Below are 21,480 nucleotides of genomic sequence, written 5' to 3' on the forward strand. Positions count from 1 at the left end.
GGTCTGCAGTGTGGACAAAACATCAGCATTAATTTGACATGTAGTACAGCTGCATGCATTTGAACAACAGATATAAGGTTTTATCAACTTAATAGATGTGACTTGAAACATTTCCAGACTCTTCCCCTTTGGATGACTGCGGGAATATCTCCCACCGGACCTCTCAGTGATGTCCAATCTCTTGTTGCTTAATGATATTTATGGGTAATAAGGAGTTCTGCGTGCCAAAAAAGTCTCATGCCCAATGTTTCAGCTATTGATTCAAGTTATAAAATGAATTTATAATGCTCTTGTTGCAGGCCTTGCATTATAGATGATACATTCTTCATTACTGAAATGTCAAATGTCAATATGAATTTCCAGGCCTTGTACAGTGTAGATGGCAAGTGTTTGTCGGCTGTAGTTCATATGCAGTAAGTAACAGGCATGTCTTGTGGAAAGTTACATGTATTACTCATGCGACAACACAGACCCCATTGGCCGTGAGGGGTTTTCCATCGGCAATGGGCTGATTGATTTTTCACTTTCACATCATTTCCAAAACAAATCTATGCAGAGATGAAAACAGCTGTGCATTGTTGTGTAAACCATAACCATAACATTGATGGCAAATTGAGCTGAATATTTTCTATACAGCTGTATGAAAGTTTGCCTCATCAGTTCAACAGTGCAGGGCAATCATTGTTTCACAAATAATATCTACAATAAAACAACTTTATCATGTATTACATTTGGTTTTGACCCTCTCTATTAAAGTGGTGCAACTTAAACCATCGGTCCACAGGATGTAATCTTGCTCAGTATTGAGCCAGTGACTGACACAGTGGAGGGTTAAGTGTTCTCTGGTCTCTCCGAGGCATCAGCACGACATAGTGTGTCTATAGTTTAGCTGGTTGCATGTGGGGAGAAGTATGATTTTACCAGCATGAGCCTGAGCTTCAAAATTGTGTGAGTTTGAGGGGCAGGAGGATAGTTGTGGTCTTTTATCAGTCTGGGATGCTGGAAGCACAGTTGCTGCTTTTTCTTTGATGCTTCTCGAGGCTCCATGAAGCCCAGAGAGGGGAAAAGAACAAAAGACCCTCTAAAAGTTGATGTTTCTTTTCCCCTCCCTTCCAGATTGTCTTTGTACCTATTCTGGTCGCTTCTTGCTGTTTCTTGATATCAGATTTCTTTTTTAGCTTGTGTTGTAGAGGAGTTCACTGGGCTAAAAACTACCATTTTATACCAAAATGATGGCTTATATGCACATTTTTAAGCACAGATAAACCTGCTAAAAAAGGCAGTCGACTCCTTTGTCTCATTGCAAACAGACAAGTTAGTTTTTTGTTTTTTTATGAGTCATGTTTGACTGAAAATAGAGAAGCAGCATGAAGGCCACTGACAATGTGACAGTGGTCACTTTTTATCTTTTTATTTCAGTTTTTATTTTTTAAATCAACAGCAACTGAATTCAGCTTGAACGAACACGGATGGGAGACTGCTTTCACACTAACAGAACTTCAACATGCATCATAGCACTGCGACGAACAAAAAATTGTGTGTCCACCCAGGTGTTGTGTTTCCATCACTGCTGGTCAGAGCTGGATCCAGTAAATACCCACGACAATGCAGAGTCATGTGACCCAGGAATCAATGCCAGTGTCCCCTTTCTCAGTGAAGACAAAAGCCAGATGCTAATGGATGATTGTGGATCTTTTGTCTAGGGTGAAAGGCTTTAAATATTGCAACTGCAATATCTTGCTCTGCTAGTTTGGCATGGTAAGACTGTGAAGCCTTGAGGGCCCTTCGTCCAAACCCAATGCCTGCACTCAACTCCCAGTCAGGTTCATATCCTACAGTACCTTTACCAGATCACTGTTGGGGTTGGTGCTCTCCAAAACCAATGACCTTGCTTTCATTATTGCCAAGTACCTAAAGTTTTGAATAATTCAAACTCAAACACAGAAACCAGAAATATGTTTTTTAGTGCAACCTGTCAAATTGATCAACTTAACATTCATTACGCTAAGCTAATTAAATTCACAACCTGTTGCTACAACCTGAAAATGAGAAGCGATAAGCATAACCTTTGCAAAGCTGGTTGTTATATTGATATTGATTGTTTCGACACACTGAAAAAAAAAGATTAAACAAGATTTTTCAAAATAAAGGACCTCCCGCTTCACAACTATGATATATGACTATGACTAATGAATTGGTCAAGAACGAAAAGAGTTGCCACTCGGATGAACTAAAAACCTGTTACATCATGACGAGCAGCACTTCCTCTATTTTGCATCCCACTGCCCCTGCAAGCTTGTTGAATCGTCCTTCAACATATGTAGGAGTGACAGCAGTGGCATTCACCTATGGCAAAGCCCATAGCAAACCAGCATGAGACCATTTGCATCTGACTTGCCCGTCATGTCGCCGCGGGGGCGTTACATCACATGGTGTCACCTCCTACCCTTGCTCTCTTTTCATGTTGTCGTGGAACTATCCTCCGCCACAGCTCCACTGCTCCTTATTGCCAGTGCTGTCAATGCAGATGGGGACTTTAAAGGGCCATCTTGGCAGACCCATTCCTCAGTTTAAGCTGTGGTCTGGGAGAGCAATAACAACATGCCAGTCAGATATAAGAGCCCCTAATAGGACTCAATGAGATGACACAGCAGTCCAAGACCTATTATGCTGTTGGAGCTGTGGGGCAGATGGGGAAAGGAGAGGAGAGGAGGGAGAGATCAAGAGCAGGACTGACCACATAACAAACAAACAAAAAAAAAAGCTTTGCGTTTCTCCCAGAAATGGAAGGAATGTGCGACAGAGGACTGGATGGAGGTAGTCTGACGCGATAGGATTTATGAACTTTCTGTCAGTGACCTAGAGCTAGTTTTGACGAGGATCGAGGAGACACTCGCGCGATGCCAGCAACGCTACCAGCTTTTCAAATATGCGTCTGTAAAATAGCTGTGTGACAAGCCGCTCTAGAAACAGAAAACTGCCTCCCCTGGCCTGGTTTTTACTTCTCTTTGATCTTGTGACAACGGCAAAGAATCGAAGTTGGCACATCAACTCAGTGAGAAGCTTAAAACACTTGGTGAGTGCTTTGCCTCCTCGCTTTGATTTGTGGAGTAAATGAAGGATTATTATAGATGAATCCAGTGTTATGGTTGTCCTCCAACTCTTGATGTTTGAACAAAAAACTGTAACAGTGCAACCACCTGAACTGCTGTGCTGTCACATTAAAGGATGAATGAGGCAAGCCTGCAACCCTGTACGCCATACTCGCTCATCATTATTCCGCTCGCACAGCATGGAGAACATATTATTGAGAGCCATAATGGTACCCTATAGTCGCTGCAGAATAACGTACCCTGTGCTGCTATGCTAATTACATGTTCACTGCTGAAGTACCTGTACAGTGAGCGGGGAAGTCTTTACAGCACGGAGAGGGTCAAGTCTGTGCGGGGTCAAGCTGTGAGGTTCAAGCTTCATCCGTAAATTTCCCCCCCTGTTTTAAGGTTGACCCAATCCACTCTAAAAAACGCAACGTCTCCAGCACTCTCTTTTTCGTTCAAAGCAGCATCATTGGCCTCACTCGGTCTTTGCTCTCTTCTGGCAATTGGCGCCCTAATTGAGGCACTCTTGAGCCATGTTTATCACCGTGGCAACGTTGCCCTGCAGATAATCATTGTCTTGTGGATTAGCATAACAACAGAGGAGAGGCTTTGCTTTAATCCCACTAACACTGGACCAAGCTCCTTTGTGTCGGCTCGCTGCCGGGCTTGTCTTAACTGGGATTAGAAGCACGGGCTGCTAGCACCCACCAGGCCCGCACATTGCGCTCATGCCCCTGCCTCCGCACTTGAGTGAGCCATCTTCATGCCCTTGGGTGTTTCTTGCGGGCAAAGCAAAAAAAAAGAATATCACAATTATCACCATTATATAATGAGCATTACCTGAGTGTTAAACTTAAGCACTCTGTTTCAAAAGTTTACTTGAAAAGAGAAGTTCACCATGTACTACTTCACCCTAAGTTCCAATCTATGCTTTCTCTCAACGGACTGGAGTTAAGAAGGCTTTCCTTTTCTAACTAGGGTAAAGGCAAAAATGTCTGCCAAGTTTGTCTAAGTGGCTTGTGCGGCATGCCCTGTACCAAATAGCTTAATTTTGGATTATATACCTGATCATTACATTCACCAGAAAGTTATCTCATCCTTGAATGTGTGCATGAACCTTGCAACCCTTCTGAAGTAAATTTTGTGTGCAAGCACAGGGCTTAGCATACTTGAAGCAATATAATTCACACACAATATCCTCCTAACTTGTCTTGTGCCAAAAGTGTGTCTAACTCATCCAAAAGGCCACAGTAAAAGGTGGGGTGAAAAGCTTGCTGTCAGAGAGAGGTGCGTGGCCAAATCAGTAGTTCAAATGGAGGTAAAACCACACACATGCAATTTCTCTCCAAAGGCATTTGTCGGGCCGCACTTGATTGTACATACAAAATGTGACAGGAGTATTTGCGTGAAGAGCCCAGATCCTGCTTTCTCCACTTTGCCCTCCAAACCCAAAAGTTACGAAACTTGTCAGATGATGCATGATGATCCGACTCGTACTTGTTTGAGGAACACTGTCGCTTTAATTTTTGTCTGGAAACCGTAAACTATTAGACGCTTAACTGCAAGCGAGGAAACTTGGAAAAAATACTCCAGATTATTAATTAAAATCACGACACATTGGACTGGCATGCAGAACTGCTTGGCTGGTTTTCACAGTTGGTAGCAAGTGGGCTCGGTTGGCGGCAAAGCGCTGGAAGAGGAGGCAGGCATGAAGCAGCCGTGTCATGCTGTCCTTTCCCAATCCGCTCGTGCAGTGCAGTAGAAACTCTATGGGAGAATGGGTGTAACCACTTGTCGGTCCCTGCGAGCTGGAGAAACACAGAGGCGGAGGAGTGAAGGGGAGAGGAAAGGCGTATGTTAAAGTGGGGAAAGCCGCTGACCCCGAAAAACACACAAGATCAACAGGAATAATAAAAAGGGGCTCACTAATATGCGTGGTAATTTAAAGACGCTCCGAAAAGAAATGTCAGTGATGTGTGGGTGGGCACAGTTAATGTGTGCGCGAGAGAGAGAAGTTCCACACATCAACAATCTCCATGGAGGATTCCTGTGGTAAAGCATTCTCGGCTTCTCGAGAAAACAAGCAGTGAGGCGTGCAAAAGGAATTTCAAGCCCTCTCAAAAAAGATGACCATACCACTGCGAGGGAGCTCCTTTGAACGATTAGCAGAGTCTATATGCTCATGTCCACAGGCAAACGAGCACACACACCCCATTGTCTCATCGCCGATTTATATCGCGGGATGGTGGTTTCACACTTTTTCTTGTGGCTGACATTATCTAAGTATGTGTTCTTTTGCCAGGCTTCTCTCAGGACTAATTTGGTGTGTTTACGGCTACCAGCCCACAGCCAGCAGTATTTAATTCAGTTGAACTAGCGGTGTCAGTACTTGGCAAGGCCATAGCAACATGACATAGCCAGTAGCCCTGGATAACATTTCTCTTTTTTTTTTTTTTATGCAAGTGACTGGAGGGAATGTGTGCATTCGCTCTGTGACCCATGCTTGTATCTGATTTTCTTTTTTCTTTTTTCCTCCAACAGAATAATTATTTACATTTCAAATTAGCACCAACAGTATGAGCTACTTGCATTCGCCTCCAGTGTTGTGTTGTTTACAAGTGGACGAGTGGTGGGGGGAGGGCGAGTGGTGTGAGGCAGGCTGCTGGAGCAGGTGACATCTGTGGCCCAGCACAACAGCGGTGGATGCCGGACACATGCTCCTTCCTCAAAGGCCACTGGCACCCTTTTTGCCTCATTGGGCGCATGCCCACGTGCAATGGCCTCGAACACACACACACACAAACACATTTGGAATACTTCGTCTGAATGAATCTACTGTACAGAAGGCTATCTTGAAACACTGTGATTCAACATACCTTTAGGACATAAATGCTACTAAAATAATTTTCTCCCACCTATTATTTTTTGTCTATTACAGTGACTAAAGTGGTTTTTTTCCCCCTTTTTTTTCTCCTTTCATTTAAGACTGTTGACCCACACTCTACGAGCTGCTAACAGCTACTCTGCGAACGGGACAGACTGCCAAACATGAGGATCATCGGCTTACAGAAAATAACCTCCCGATATGTATTGCTAAGAGCTGATAGTAGGTCAGTTTTCACTTTCACACAAAAATCTAGTGGAAAAACGCTCCTCAGGACTGGTGGCTGCTTGGTGCTCTTCACTCATGTAACAGCGCAAACACACATGCACACACATACACACACACACAGTGCATACTGTACGTACATGTGCATGCCTAAATCTGAACTTTCTTCAGCTTTTCACACAATGACAATCAGATGATTGATCTTGCTTGCTGGGTTATTAACCCATTATATTTACCAAGCCATTAGCTGCCTGATAATTGAACTGTTAATTAAAACAAAGGCCTTAGTTTCCCCCTATTGAGTCCCAGACTCCCCTCGCTGAGCAGAAGACAGTAAAGAGCAGAAATGGACAGTAAAAAGCTGAATATTAACACTCTGTCTTCCAAGGAATGTCCCATTACATCGTATTTTTAGAATACCCCAAAGAATCCACACATTTTTTTTTACTACATTCTTGTAATAAGTCAGAATTTATTATTGTGCAATTTTCTTTTAATGCAGCATTATTTAAAATACAGTTTTACATTAGCTCTCCCCATCCATATCGCCCATCCCTTCTCCTCCCCTCTCCCTGGAGGGAGTGCGTTTCTCCTGCTGGTCTCTCATTGCATTCTGATAAAGCAGACTCTCTCCCTCTGACGTCTCTTATCTCCTCTCATCTCCCGCAGTAAAGACGCCCGTCTCTGTTTGTTTTATGCTTCCTGCCAGTTTTTCCTTTTCTTTCTCTTTTTTTTTTCTCTTACCCCTTTTTGGTGACGCCCAGTGCTTTTGTCCCAGCATTGTGTGCAATGGATCAAAATTGTCAGAATAACTTAATGGTGTGCTGACCTGCCTCCTGACCCCTGCTGTTTATCAAATTCTACCCCACTCCACACCCTCCTATTCTGTGAGAGGTATAGATTTGTTGCTCTATATCTCTGGCAGTGCAGTACTCTGCTTGCTTACTGCCGTTGACAGAGTGTGTGTCCAGTGCAGGCTACGCTTGGATGCATCAGGGTAATGCTGTTGGCTAGCTTAGATCCAGCAAACAAACAACATATATTATATTGGAGGCAAGGAGTGTGGTTGTATAGCCATGGGGCCTCACTCTCTGTGTTTGTATGCATGTCTGTGTGTTTTTTTACAGGACTGTGTCAGTGTACACGTTGACCTACAATGTAGGCAACTCCGCAAGAGAACGTTTTAAATGTTTAAATCTATTTTTAAAAATTTAAACAATTTTGGAATCCACCCCTCCTAGTGTTTCCCTATGGTATTACTGCTGCCATTAGAAGCATGGCCTTCAGCCAGCGGCCTGTAAAAAAACAACAGCAAGAATCCTGATACGATCTAGAATTCCCGATCTCAGTGTGATGAAACGGCAGAGTAATGCACTTGGTTGATCTAGTAGAAAAGAGGTTGGACTGGGAGATCAGGACCAGGAGAGTGTTGGAACGGGCCAGGGCTAGCTGGTTTGCATGCTAACTCCACGAGATATCTCTGCAACTCAATATAAAGGCATTTAAATGTCAAAGCCGGTATTGATTCACATTCTATTGGAAGTTTTAGTTTTTTGAATCTTTCCAACTAAAACTTGAAAATATTGGCCATTTGATATTTAAAAAATATTTGCAGAGATGAAATAAGCCATTTGAAGATGTTACCTTGGGCTCTAGAAAAAAAAGAAATTTTTCACTATTTGGAACATTTCATAGAAGAAAATGAATTGATTGAATAACTGATCACAATAATAACTGTGGGCAACCATACCAGTAAAAAGCTCAGTTTCCACTCTCTTTTTTCAGCCACATGATTACATCATAACTTGAAGAAAAAGAGCAGCTGGTGAAATCTCAACAGGGGCATTTGAGGGAATGCCAGCGGGAAGAGATGGTAGGCCATAAAGGTGAAGATATTGTTTTAACAAGCTAAGCAAATAATGCCCCAGAATGAGCATGCCCCAAAAAAAGCTGAATACAGGATGCTGGCAAAGAGAAGGCAGGCGAAAAAACTACTGAACCTGGGAAAAGAAAATGGAAAGTGTCTGTGCAAAGCAACAGTCTTTTAATTTTTAATAGAGGTGCGTATAAACCATGCACAATCAGAATAGTTAATTAAATGGTAAATGAAAAGTGTGCATCAAAGAAATAAATTCACAGTAAGTAACTCCACTGTTAACCTCAAGTCTTTTAATTTATATCATTCTCCACACGGAGTATAAAGAATTTTCACTCCAGTCATTTTTCCTTATAAAGATAAAACCGAGGGGAAAGGAGGACATATCATAGAAAGTATCAGTTCTGGTATCTGAAAGGGAATAATTAATTTTTAGATGCTGAGTATGAGAATGTGCCTTATCAGCACCAGTACTGATGTTACTGATAATGTCGGTGCACGTCTGATGTTTAAGCCCTGTGTCTCCTCTCACTTCCACACAGTGGGGACTGGTTTCTAAAGGATTTGACTGGCCTGGCCAGCTGGCGCTGACTGTCCTTCACTTACCCCCACCAAAAAGCGTCCTCCTGTCAACAATGAACCACTCAAATAAACTTTACACAATGTTTGTGTTAGTAAGAGTAAACTCTGTCAGAGAGGCTCTGCATGTTTAGTGCAGAGTTTAAACATTGAATTTTTCTGGAATTTTGCTCTTATTCTCTCATCCTGGAATTTTCCTATTCCTGCCATGCTGTTGCATCACTTCATCATTCATTTACTAGGGTCTCCGCGACTCAGGTGATGTAGTTTAATATCAAAGGAGCCGTAGTTCTGCTTGGAGATGCCGCTGTCAATGTGATCTGACACACTTATATGATATCTCATTTCATCATTTCATATCGCTCTCTCCATCTGTCACCGTTCTGTTCTCTCCTTATTTCTTAACCCATTTTCCTGTCACTTGGGCTGTTGCGTATACGCAGGCGGCTGACGGATATGTAGAGTTCTATTAAGTGGCCGTACAAACAAAGCATCTTGATTTTCATCATATCCCTTGTTCTATATTCCTATCCGTCTCTCTCTCACTCACACACACGCACACACACACACACAGTACAGACACTGGCCTGAGATCAGGTGCATGTATGAGGTGGCAGTCTGCTCTCTCTGTTAGGTCCTCAGTTCCCACCGGCCCTCCAGATGGCCATGGTGTCAGCACCACACCTTTTGCACACATGAGAAACTCCCTATATCCTGCACCCCACCCACAGCTCCTGCTCCTTCTAACAAAGTGCGCCATTACAAATAAAGTGAGAGATGTCCCGTACAAAAGCCCTCATTAGCATTAATCTGGCGATAATTACAGTATAGGGATTCCTGGCACAGTTTCACATATGTCCAAAGTGCCCGTGGAAGGGGTCAAAACTCCATCGTCACCTGAAGGATAAATAACTACACTTGCGCTACAAATGATTTGTTTGCTTCATATTACAGATAACTGTCAGGAAATGGATAGAGTATCTTTAATGACACGGTGTGTGTAAGGTGTGAGCTAACGGGGTAGTCTGTCAAAATCGTGGTGTATCCGACTCATGTACTCATTTTGATAGTATAATGGGGGCATTTCTTTATTCGTTTTTTAACAGCAAATAGAAGGAAACTGTAGAAAAGTCTCTTTAACCATCAAATTAATTAAACTCAATTTGCCAAAATGTTGGAGGCTGGCTGAATTTCAACCACATACACTGTTTGCATTTTTATGCCTCTGCTCCTGTAAGTATCACAATCATCCTTGTGGAAGTAATATCTTAAGAGTTCCTTCAGGGAATTTCTTCAGATATGACTTGAGGATGACCTGATTAGATTGTGATGGTCGAAGGTCAAGCTCACTGTGACCTCACAAAACATATTTGACTAGGGCTGGGTAGTGTTCAGTAATATGTGATACTGGTACGGATACAAATAACAATACAATACAGGGTTCTCCCCAGACGGTGGAACAGCGGCGCTGCGCCGCTATACCGCTCGGTCAGCGCCGCTATACTCCGCGCGTGACAGTGTCGAGCGTCCGTCCGTCCGTCCGTCCGTCCGTCCGTCCGTCCGCCGTCCCCCGGTTGACGGCTAGGAGCTCCCGGCTGACGGCGACGAGCGTCCGTCCCCCGGCTGACGGAGTTGATGACCGGCTGTCCGTACGTCCGTGTCTCCCCCCCCCGGTCGCCCCCCCCCCCCCCGGACAGACGGTGCGCCGCTATACTAAGAATTTCTGGGGAGAACCCTGCAATACAAATGTTATTACATCCGTATTAACAAAGATGCACCTGATTTGCCCCACCTCTGGGCATGACCTAATGTTTTCCCTGCAGCCAATTGCCGTGAGATCTGGGCACAATGAGCATGCTGCATGCTTATTAGCTCACCGCAAGAGGCATACATTTTACCGAAGCAGGTTGTTATTTTCTATATGAATTATTGCCACGAAAAAGGGAAACAAAAATTGAAATAATCTCCTGCAGTTTTTGTGTGCATGAGTTTTTATTGTGATGGACCGGTGATTTGTTTTTAAATGAAAGGAGAAAATGAAAAAGCTTTCACAAACGGCCCATAGATTGAATCGCCGTGGCGTCGGATTAGTCAGCAACAGAAAACAGAAAAACAGCCTTTTATGTCTTAAAACACAGCTCATTAAATTATTCAGGGAAAGTTTGCAGAGGATGTGCACTCCTCTGTTCTGCAATGCCCTGTTTCACATTCATCCAGCAACTATAGTTCACTTGGGGAGTTCTGCAGGAGAACCACACATTTGTTTTTCTTCTTCTTCTTCTTCTTCTTCGTCTTCGTCTTCGTGTGCGGAGCGGCTACACTGGAGCCGATTGGACAGTATTTGCTCTGCTTGTGCGGTACATGTGAAGTGTAGAGGGGCGGGGGAAGGGGTGTCATGGTTACGTGTCCTCAGCTTTGCTCCTTGTGGTCACCATATAATTTCTTTGACATGTTGCTGTTTTCACCTTGGATGCAGTCCACTTTTAATTTGGTTCTTGTCATCATGCCTCTCGGTCATTATTGCATCCATTTGAAGCTATTCCCTTTCACTCTCGATGCTCAGCAACACCCGTTTTCATTAACGTGCTTCATTCACTCAGTGCTGTTCTCTATTAGTGCATTCCTCCTTTCACCTCCCTGGTGAATTCCTTAGTACTGTATATATAAACTCCCCATTTGTTGTCCCTATCATGATCATCTCTCCTCCTATTCCTCTCCCTTTCAGTCTTTCTTCTCTTGTGCCATGTGCTCTCTGTATTCTTCCTCCCCCTCCTCCTCGCATCTCTGTCTCTGCCCGCCTGCCTCCATCCTCACTGCAGGGTTGAATCATCCCCGTTTCTGCTTGCCTTGTCACGTTTGGCCCCCCTGCACGTCTGTCCAGGCCTCATCACACGGCGATGGCGCTAGCTGGGCTGACATCTCGCCACAGCGCTAAGGGCCTCTGATGTCCGTGACGCTTGCACTGACCTGTCCCTCACTCCTCAAAACACTGACATCATCAAAATGGGACACATTTCTGCCCCGGGGGCTGTAATTGCCAAGTACGAGCCACATTTTCCTCCATGCGATATCCAGATTAGAAGGGGAAAGGGAGTGTCACATCTTTGCCTTGTCTTTTTTTCTGATATCAAAGACATACTCTAGCTGGCTGCAGATTTTTAGGCCTTTTTCATGTAGTTTCGTATCCTGCCGCCTCCTCGCATTGGTATTATCTGGCTGTTTTTGGAGAGCGGGACCACATCAGCACTATTCTCTTCAGAGCTTTCCCTCACTGGGGAGCCAATGCTTCCTCACATGCTCTGCTTCAAACAACACACCTCAGATCAGCATTGCATATGCTCGCACGCGCACATAGACTTTCGAAACAGCAGCGCCGCCATCCTCGATGCAAAAGTGCACACAAATGAAAGCCCCAGCATCCTCCTTGGTGGAAAATTGAGTCATGGTCCTTCTGCTCGCGTAAACTGACGGACAAGCCAAGCGAAAAATGGAATCAAAATGTCCCTATACTGGGGAGTGTGTGGGCATGAGCAGTAGCACTGTGTGATTCTATAACAAGCACATGCAAATCAAGTCAAACCAACCCCAGGCTCATTAAATAAAACATGGGAGCGAGGACAAAGGCCTGCTTCTACTATAACCTTGCATATTCATAATGAGTGCTCTTTCCTAATGCGGAGGGATGTTATACTGGATGACATTATGTTTCCGGGTCTGAGTGTGTGCTGTTGATCTGCAGACTCCTAGCCGAGGTTTTGCTGAGTTTGACAATACGGAATCGAGCATTCTTGACTTTTTCAGTAACTTTACTGGCTCCAGCATAGAATTTGTTGCACTCTTAAACATGCAGTGTTCTGAAACAAAAATACATTACTAACCAGGGATGCAAATCTTAAGCAATTTCTTCAATTGATAGGCTGCCTTTACAAATAATTTTGGATAACCCTTAGATAAATTAAATATGTTGGACGATGATTAATCTCCTAATCATCAACCCTTTTAGTACCCGGTCCTCAGTTACACATCAAGGCCATTTTGAAACACAGACAATCTGTTGTAACGTGAGGACCTAGCATCATGCCACTGGTTAATTATAATGACAAAGTTCATACCCGATAAACATTTTCAGACTTGTGCATACTTCATGTATTTTGGTCTTGGCAGTTAATGAGATTGTGGCCCTAGAAACGAAACAAGACTGACAAACAACTGTACATAATGTGAATCAGTCGCATCTGATTTGCTCTGATAACATCCACATCGTTGCTAATAAAAGTCCAGTTTTGGGGCGCCGTTTAGCTCAGTGGGTAGAGCAGGCGTCCCATGTACAGAGGCTTTGTCCTCGCTGCAGCAGTCCCGGGTTCAAGTCCCGTTCTGAGGCCCTTTGCTGCGTGTCACTCCCCCTCTGTCTCTCAACCTGTTTCCTGTCACGTCTTCAGCTGTTCTGTCTACAATAAAGCCAAAAAAATAAATATATTTAAAGGAAAATAAAAGTTTATTGTTTTGGTGCATTATTCGATTGTTTTCATCAATTTCGCTAAAAGAATTGTGTAACATATTTATATGACCAGACAAGACACGTTGATATGTTTCCTGCTCCTTACATTGACATTTGGTGAAAATCCCGGCTTCAAAGAATGAATATTATGTTATACAAGATCATTAAAGTACAAATAAAAGTTGAAACTTGACTTGAACTTGTGCTGTATTGAGTTGTATCCTCCCCAGCAGTTTTGGGGGTTTTTTTCTCACAGAATGATCCATCATGAGACTGAGCTCACTTTGGTCCTGATTTTGACTCGAGCACCGCAAAGGTAGTTTTGGCCGGGATTAGATGCCTCCACTGATCTCTGTGATCCCCAGCCAGCAGGGGAGGCGAAAAAAAAGTAAAAGAGCGCCCATTTAGATCAGACCATGCCGATCCATCCCCTGGTGTGATGGGTGAGGGATCTGCAAAGAGGACTGGGACTGTGACAGGCAATGTTCATTAATGCTCCAGCCTCTGCTGTAGAGTCCAATCAAGGGCCTCCACACACAAGCACCCTCAAACACTAAAGCTCTCTCTCTCTCACGCACACACATGACTATCCAAGCAATGAGACAGGCGGGCTAAGCGTGGGCACTGATGGCTTCACTGCCTCAATTGATGGGTGCTTAGAGGGGAGTGAAAAAGGAGAGCTGGAGATACGAGGGCCAGCGAGACTGAGTGCGAGAGAGATGGAGCGGCGGGTCTGCTCCGTCGATGGCTGTCTGATAGCCTGAGCTTAGCACCACTTCTGCTCAACATGCAAAGCCATTACATTAACCCACATGCTGGCCAGCTGTTTCCATTAAACGCTTCAGCCCTGCGAATCTCTTTAGCTGTCACCACATACACTACAACCCTAATAAAGCTCCCTCACTTGCAGGTGCTGAATTATGTTGGTAAAAAAAGCTGTGTTATATTTTACAGATATTAGGCGCTTAGCCAACGCTTGTATCCAGAGTGAGTCACAGGGAGGGCAACCATAGAATTAGTTTATAGTCGTAAATTGCCAACATTAGAGGGAACCAATATTGCATAAATATCAGCCTCTACAAGGCGCTGGCATAGCTGCGTCGTGGCAGAATGTGATCGTGAATCTACATTTGCCGGCGTGTGACAGACTTGGCGAGGCACGCAGCAGTGTCACAGACAGTACTGTGTCTGTTTGTACTGTCATTCAAATGTTTACCTCCCAAACACCCATCTGAAATGTAATCAGCAGTGTGTGCATTGATTGTAAGCCCTGTTTGGTGGTGTGATTGACTCGAACGCTGGACAAACAGCGAGCATTTCCCTTAGATAGAAAAAGAGCGAATGCTGACTGGAGGTGTGCTGCCCCTGATCTGCCCTTGACCCAGCTGGTAGGGAAGACTGTGAGAAAACAAGCAGAGAATGAGTGCAGAGCAGTCTCCTTCATTCAGGTAATACAAGTAATACGATTATTGTCTGAATTCTTATATGGTTTTGTACCACTGCAATTAGTTTTCTTGCTTTTTGTATCGTTGAATGAAATGCCCGCTTCATACTTATGATGTGTAGCATCTAATTTTACATAAATATCACTGAGTCTCTTGATATAGTGATCCGCTGTGGGTGGCTATTTTCAGCCATAATTATGCAAAAACTCAAGCATTACTCTCGCATTAGTCTCCTTGGCTTCTCTGTTGACCTAAACAGGCCAACCTCCATAAATAACCACAAGAAGTTGTCTTTAAAACAAAGAAGCAGAAAGAGGAAGAAAGACACTTCCTCCTTTCTCATTGCAGCTGGTGCTTTGTTCTCAAATTTGCTGGAGCTTTTCTGAAAATGTGCAAGTTCACAGCCTGATGCAGTTCTGCGAAATGGATTACTAAAATTGAAAGTCTCAGGGGTTGTTTTCTTTAATGTTTGGGATAATATTGCAATGAAGAGAGTAGGTTCAACTGATTTGAAAATATCTTTCAGTTTAAAATTAATTTTACATTGACAGAAAATATGAAATATGAGCAAACCCCTCAAATAATGCTCCAAATGCCCTTTAAGGCAGGAGTGATATTCCCCAACGAGCGCTTAACTGCTTCAAAAATAGTTCCCATGGCAGTCAAATGGCTGCCTTCCCTCCTTTTTAATGAAAAATAGAATACTTTCAGTTGTCTAATTTGGGACATTGATATTACCAGCCTTCATCAAGTCCTGTTTTTCAGTTTCAAACTGTTACGCCCTCACACTCTTTCAAAGGGGAATGTGAAATTTACCAGTTAAGACTGTCCTGCACCTCCTTCCTCTGATTTGTACAGATCATGCTGTTCCCTGAAGGGTCCCTGTACGATCACATGAGACAGTAGGAAGCAGGGACAGGGACGGATCAGTCTCATTAGATGAGCTGACACATGCGTGTCTACTGTACATATGTGAGAAGTCTCGAGTGGCTGCTGGACATGTCACAACCAACGCGTCTGTTTGATTCAGAGCTCCCCTCAGACTGCTTCCATTTGAGCAGCTGGGAACGAAAACAGATCAGGTTTTGCTCCATCAGGAGCGCGGCGTCGAGCTGGGTAATGAATTCCAGGAGGCTGAGCATGCTAACAAGTTCATTATTCCAGCCTGGTTCAGGAGTAATTACCATTTTGCATCCAAAGCCATTCAAGACTGGGTTGCAGTTGTCACATTAAGCCAAGTGTGAATTCAGATAAATATTTGCATAAGAGCGAATACACACGTTGGACCTCTGACAGCATGAGATTGGTGTGGCCATGTTGGATTTTTGTCCACACCCTCGGCAGTGGCTTGCTGATATGCACGTATAGCGATGAAGGAGCAGAAGGCATGTCTCCGTTGGGCGGATATCTTCCAGTTTCAGGATCGGATGATGAGAAAATCACCGTGAGGCGTGATGTGAACTTATGACATCCTTCCTTTTTATGCTTGTCCGCTTTCAAGCCCCAAACCTGCTCTCTCGCAGGTCATTTTCATATTTTTGCATGAGATTGATAGGGCATGGTCCTAATAAGCAGCCAAGCATAGAGCCTACATCAGATGAGCAGAATCATTTTGGTCTTAGAGGAATGTCATTAATTATTTAAAAAAACAGGCCCCTGTAGTTGTCGGCGTCGGAACACTTACTCCCGGAGTGCATAGTCACAATGGTGGGACTCTTCTATGTCACATAAATCCCTTTATACAAAATGTTCAATCAATTTGACTAAAAAGTGGCATCTTGCCAGGGATGACTTCTCTAAAATGTTAGTAATTCACCACCTTTCGCTTGAAAAATGTATAGCTAAAAGTGGCACATTTTGGTGCTTCAACAGTTCACCATCTTAAAAGACTGTTCTACTTGTTTTATTACTTTCCTTTAATGACGTTGTCTTTATATAGACATTAAGGATAATTATTTGTCAAAAATCTCATTGTGTTAATATCTTGTGAAAGTACCAACAATCATTACAATATCGTTGCAATATCGATACCAAGGTTTGGTAAAAAACTATTGTGCTATTTGATTTGTTGCCCAATCTTAACATTTATGAAGTGCTTGTGAAATTGTTTTTAAATATCGAGGTATATATCTTATATCGCGATATGGCCAAAAAAAATTGTGGTTTTATTTTGAGGCTAACCTCTCAGCCCTGACAACATACCATCTTCATTTTTCAAAACTCAGCAGGTTTTGCTAAAATGATTTATAGTTAGAAGTTGCATCCTAAAAAAGGCTGCAGGATGTTCTTTTATGTTCAATAGTATTGTGATTATTCTAACAGATGATATATATAACTTATCATTTTTGCATCACAGCTTTCATTTTAAACAAAATAAAAGCCACCTAAAACAAAAAAAACAGGCTTTCTACATCTGGGCAACAAGAGTGGTAGACCAGGGCTTCTGTGCAGTACTACAGCGCTTCATTTTAATTCTGTTTTGTCACAGATATTGATATTTCAAATTATTTTGAGTCATTGTGCAACCTTATTCGATATTTGCAATTCATAACTTCAGATTAATGGTGCCATGTAGACTTTTGGGTAAGACACGTTAATTAAGAAGAGAAAGATCCTCATTTGTTGATTTTAAAAAATATATTAAAATGTATGCCTAAACACACTAAATAAGCATTTGTCTGACGTTAAAGCACAGCACAATGTCATACCTTTTTACTGTTTAGATGGTCAGCATTTTTGTAGCGCTTTTCCAGTCTAACGACAGCTCAAAGCGCTGTACAATACATGCAACATTCACCCATTCACACACACATTCATACACTGATGACGGAGGCTGCCATGCAAGGTGCCAACTGCTCATCACGAGCAATTTGGGGTTCAGTATCTTGCTCAAGGACACTTCGACATGCAACTAGGGGGAGCCGGGACTCGAACTGTTGACCTTCCGATCACTAGACGACCCGCTCTGAGCCACCGTTTATCATTGGCGGACCATGCCACCTTTCTTTCCTGTGTATAAACCAGTAATTAAAGTCCTCAGATATGTGTGTGATATCCTTACATTTGTAATCTGAGTTTCCTTATGTTTGAACCTTTTTTCAACATGAGTCACTTAAAGAAAATGTTTCATTACAGGAAGCTAAAATACATGAGAACTATGATTATGCTTCATTATCTCTGACAGTACATTATGTGTACAATAGTTTGTAACCACTTTGTGGGAAGCCCTATTACTGTTGTGCCCATGACTAAAGCAAATAATGCCCCTCCGGCGGTTATTAACGGATACACAATGTAGCCACGAACAAACATGCTGTTCTGAAGAGTAAAAAATGAGCTGTCAAATGATTGTTGTTTTAAAAAAAAAAAAAAATATGAGTTAACAACCAGCGTTAAAAAGAAATTCTCGCTATTGAATTTGTAGTGCTGCTGTCTCTGGCGTGAGGCTCATCCTGCAGTGGTCAGATACAAATTCAAAGTACACTACCACAATGTTGACTGTGTGCATTGTAAGTCCCCACCCTATGGTGTTTATCACAGAAGGCTTTTGTTGTCTTGAATAAATAGACATATTACTGAGAGTCCAGAGTTCAGCCCACACTGCCGGCTAGCCACAGGCACACGCTCAGTCTTCAAGGGAACAATACTGTATATTCACTGCTTGAGCGCTTGTACAGAAACATACAACTCTCACTTGGAAATGACCTTCTCCAATGAGCTCCTGTAAAAAACCAGCGCTGGGTTTGAAAATATTAATAAAAACATGTCTGGATGCATTCTAGCTTGTCCATCTCAAAAGTCCTTAAAAACCATCCTGCAAGTTCACATTCTTTTTTTTAATTCAGATGCACAGAAGATCATCTGTAACGTGCTGTTTACACCCAGTACGTTTGGTTGGTTTCCGTAGTTATTAAATCTGTTAGAATTCATACATCTGCCCTGAAATACCCGTGGTGTCTCTGTCCCGGTTTCCCTCTGTAGACGTGACAGAGGGTTGTGCATTTCATTTGAAAAGCGCACCACTGCTTGTGCACCACTGGGATTTGTAAACTTGAAATCACAAAGATATCTCTTTTTTTTTTCTCTCTCTCTCTCGCTCTCTCAGAAATGTGAAACTTGGAAAGAAATAATAATCTACCGGATTTCTTCAGGGTGAATATTTAGTTGCTAGGCAACAGTTGTTGGCATTCGACAGAAAAACCTCAAGTAAAGGAAATGGTGAAAAAGGCGGTTGTTGGGGTGCGTTTGTGGCAAAACGGAAAAACACGAGTGGCTCAAAATAGGTTGTATGAACAAAATGGCAATTTCCCCGGTCCTGAAGTGGATATGTTGTTTTGACAGATTGTCCCACATGCAGGACAGTTGTTTACAAAACCAAGGCCATTTGAACAGCATGGCCCAACATCATTGCAGCCACTTTAGAGAGCATTTATTTGAAGCTGTGAACTTTAGAAAACCTTTTCCTTTTCTTAGACTTCTAACAGTGCTAACAGTGAGCTGTTACAGTAATGTAAAGCTGTTCTACATTGAGCAATTTTGATAATCTGATGTAACAGAAAGCTGTAACTTTTCGTTTTCACACCAGGGTCTTTAACGCAGCTTCTTCACAGCCACTGTAGCTGTCCATGTACACCCACCACTGCTGGTCCTTCATCTTTGTAGTAGCCATTACCCTCCTAACTCTGCCCTCTGGCAACCAGTGAAGAAGTCTGTGACATTGATGCAGGATTTTCGTAACACGGTTCCCCCTCCAAGACCCTTTTTTTCGTCAAATTGAAAGTTTGGATATTTATAATCTCTGGGCACCAGCTAATGGTATTTGCAGAGCAAAATCAGTTTAGTGCGTGTTTTCTGTAATGGCCTTGACTGCGTGGCATTGCCAGCGGCCCTGTCTTGAATGGTGGAAGGATGGCTCTAATTTGGGCTAATGGGTGACTCAGCCGTCATCATCATGTGTCCCTCAGTGGGCTGCAGATGGCTGGTGAGCCATGGGTGCAGCGGAGAGGCACCGTTATACACACACATAGCACAACACAATGCATCAAGTCAGTGACACATGCAGCCAACACTGACATTTGTAGAGCCGCATCCACTGAGGGAGGGCGGGGAGGAGGTGTGTGTGTGTGTGTGTGTGTGTGTGTGTGTGTGTGTGTGTGTGTGTGTGTGTGTGTGTGTGTGTGTGTGTGTGTGTGTGTGTGTGTGTGTGCGCGTGTGTTTGGGGTTATGAAATGAGACTTGCTTGGCTATATGTGCAGAAAACACAGAGGAAGAGGTTAATCAGCGGCCAGGCTAATCGAATCATTTGTCATCAGATTAGATTAAAGCACTGAACCTTCCCTTGGGCAATCATCTAGGGAGATGGCTGTGGCTGTGCGCGGCGCAGGTATCAAATAGCTGTGAAACGATAATGCATGGTAAGAGACTTGCTTGCTTTTGTTCAAATTCTACTTATCTGCACATGCTTGAAAATAGAGACAAGGCGGGCGAATCACTGTGGCAACTGGAACACAAGGTGGATGCTAGGAAGGCACTTTTAGACGGGGATGGCGGCTCCGTGTGCTAAGGTGGGGGGGAAAGGTGGGAGGGGGCTTTGAACGGCGCACCAGATCCCCGTTGGGGTAGCGTCTGACAGAGGCCAGGCCGGAGTGCTGCAGTGGCTAGTTTACATTCAGAGTCGGCTAAGCTTCCCCAACCTCTGCTCTGCTTAGACATACACACACACACACACACATATAGATATATTTATGCAGATGTATCTGCAATTTCTCAGAAACGTATATAATAGCTCTTCCTGTTTACCCCACCAGTCCGAAATTCCTATACATCCATCAGCCCATCTCTACCTATTCCACCAGGACACAATCATATTTCGTCTCACATCAGCCATGTAGGCAGATAACAAACCACCTCATCTGTACCTCCTCACCCTGCCTCCCACCCCTTCCCCAAGTAACCTTGGCAACAGCGTCACTTTGCTTCATTGCAGTGGAGGGTGAAGGAGGGGGAGAAGGTGATGAGAGGTTGCAACGTGGGGGAGTCAGTCCCAGGGGAGGAGCACGCCGGTTTACAACTGTACAGAGCAGAATAAGTTGCCCCCCCCCCCACGCACACCCCAGAGACCCATTACTAGGGGTCAGAGCTCTGGTCTCTGGGTGTCTCTGCGCAGACTTCTGTGTGCAACCTGTCAAAGATCAGCCGCGTGACCTGGGTACATATGGGATGCATGCCTGGATTGGGAGGAGGTAACTAGTGTCTACCATGTGTCACTGGTTTATGAGCTACTGAAGGAATGAAGAGGGTTACAACAGCTGTTTGGTGGCTTGTCCGAGTAAATCATGGTTTTATACTTAAAGGGACATTGTGTAGTTTTGAAGAATAAAGTAAAACCCAGAATTCTAATGTTGTAAATCTTTTTTTTTTTCCATAACTGACTCTGCATCCCCCAGAACACACCTGAGAGGTGGCAGGGTTCAAACAACAAAGTCAACAGTGTGACATTGTGTATGTCCTTTGAGGTCAGTCTGCTTATTCAGTTTATTCAATCATGAAAACAAAGACTTTTTTAATTTAGTTTGTTAAGGCCTATAAAAATCAGTCAATGAATTTCTCCCTTTTAATAGTGGGTATTTTGCAAACAAATATTTCATGCTATATTTGTCGAGTTTGTACATTGATGGGCCCGTGGCAGAGAAGACACTGAATGTTGCAATTTTATAATGAACACAAGAAAGATACTTTTAAACCTTTCTCTTGTCGGTTAGTGTAGGCAGAAGTGCTGAGTTGGTTTTTGTTTGGGCATGCCACTGTGTAACAGTATAATTTGTGTACATTTTAAATCATCACTTTTCCCGCAATACTTCTAAATGTAATGCATT

General features: G+C 43.3%; 1 protein-coding gene across 4 annotated transcripts in view; it reads left to right on the plus strand.

The window, feature by feature from the left end:
- fut8b (fucosyltransferase 8b (alpha (1,6) fucosyltransferase)) overlaps window positions 1–21,480 on the plus strand; it is a 91,341-nt gene that overhangs the window by 9,450 nt on the left and 60,411 nt on the right. Inside the window, exon 2 of one of the 4 annotated variants that reach the window (XM_030405640.1) lies at window positions 6,084–6,208. The exons of 2 other annotated variants lie outside the window; for them this stretch is intronic. The gene's annotated coding sequence lies outside the window, so the exon portion shown is untranslated. Of the gene's footprint in view, window positions 1–6,083; window positions 6,209–21,098; window positions 21,121–21,480 lie in introns of those variants that run through there. One more of the 4 variants, XM_030405641.1, reaches the window with a different exon arrangement.

This window comes from Sparus aurata, chromosome 22 (genome assembly GCF_900880675.1).
Source record: "Sparus aurata chromosome 22, fSpaAur1.1, whole genome shotgun sequence".
In the NCBI taxonomy this organism is placed as follows: Eukaryota; Metazoa; Chordata; class Actinopteri; order Spariformes; family Sparidae; genus Sparus; species Sparus aurata.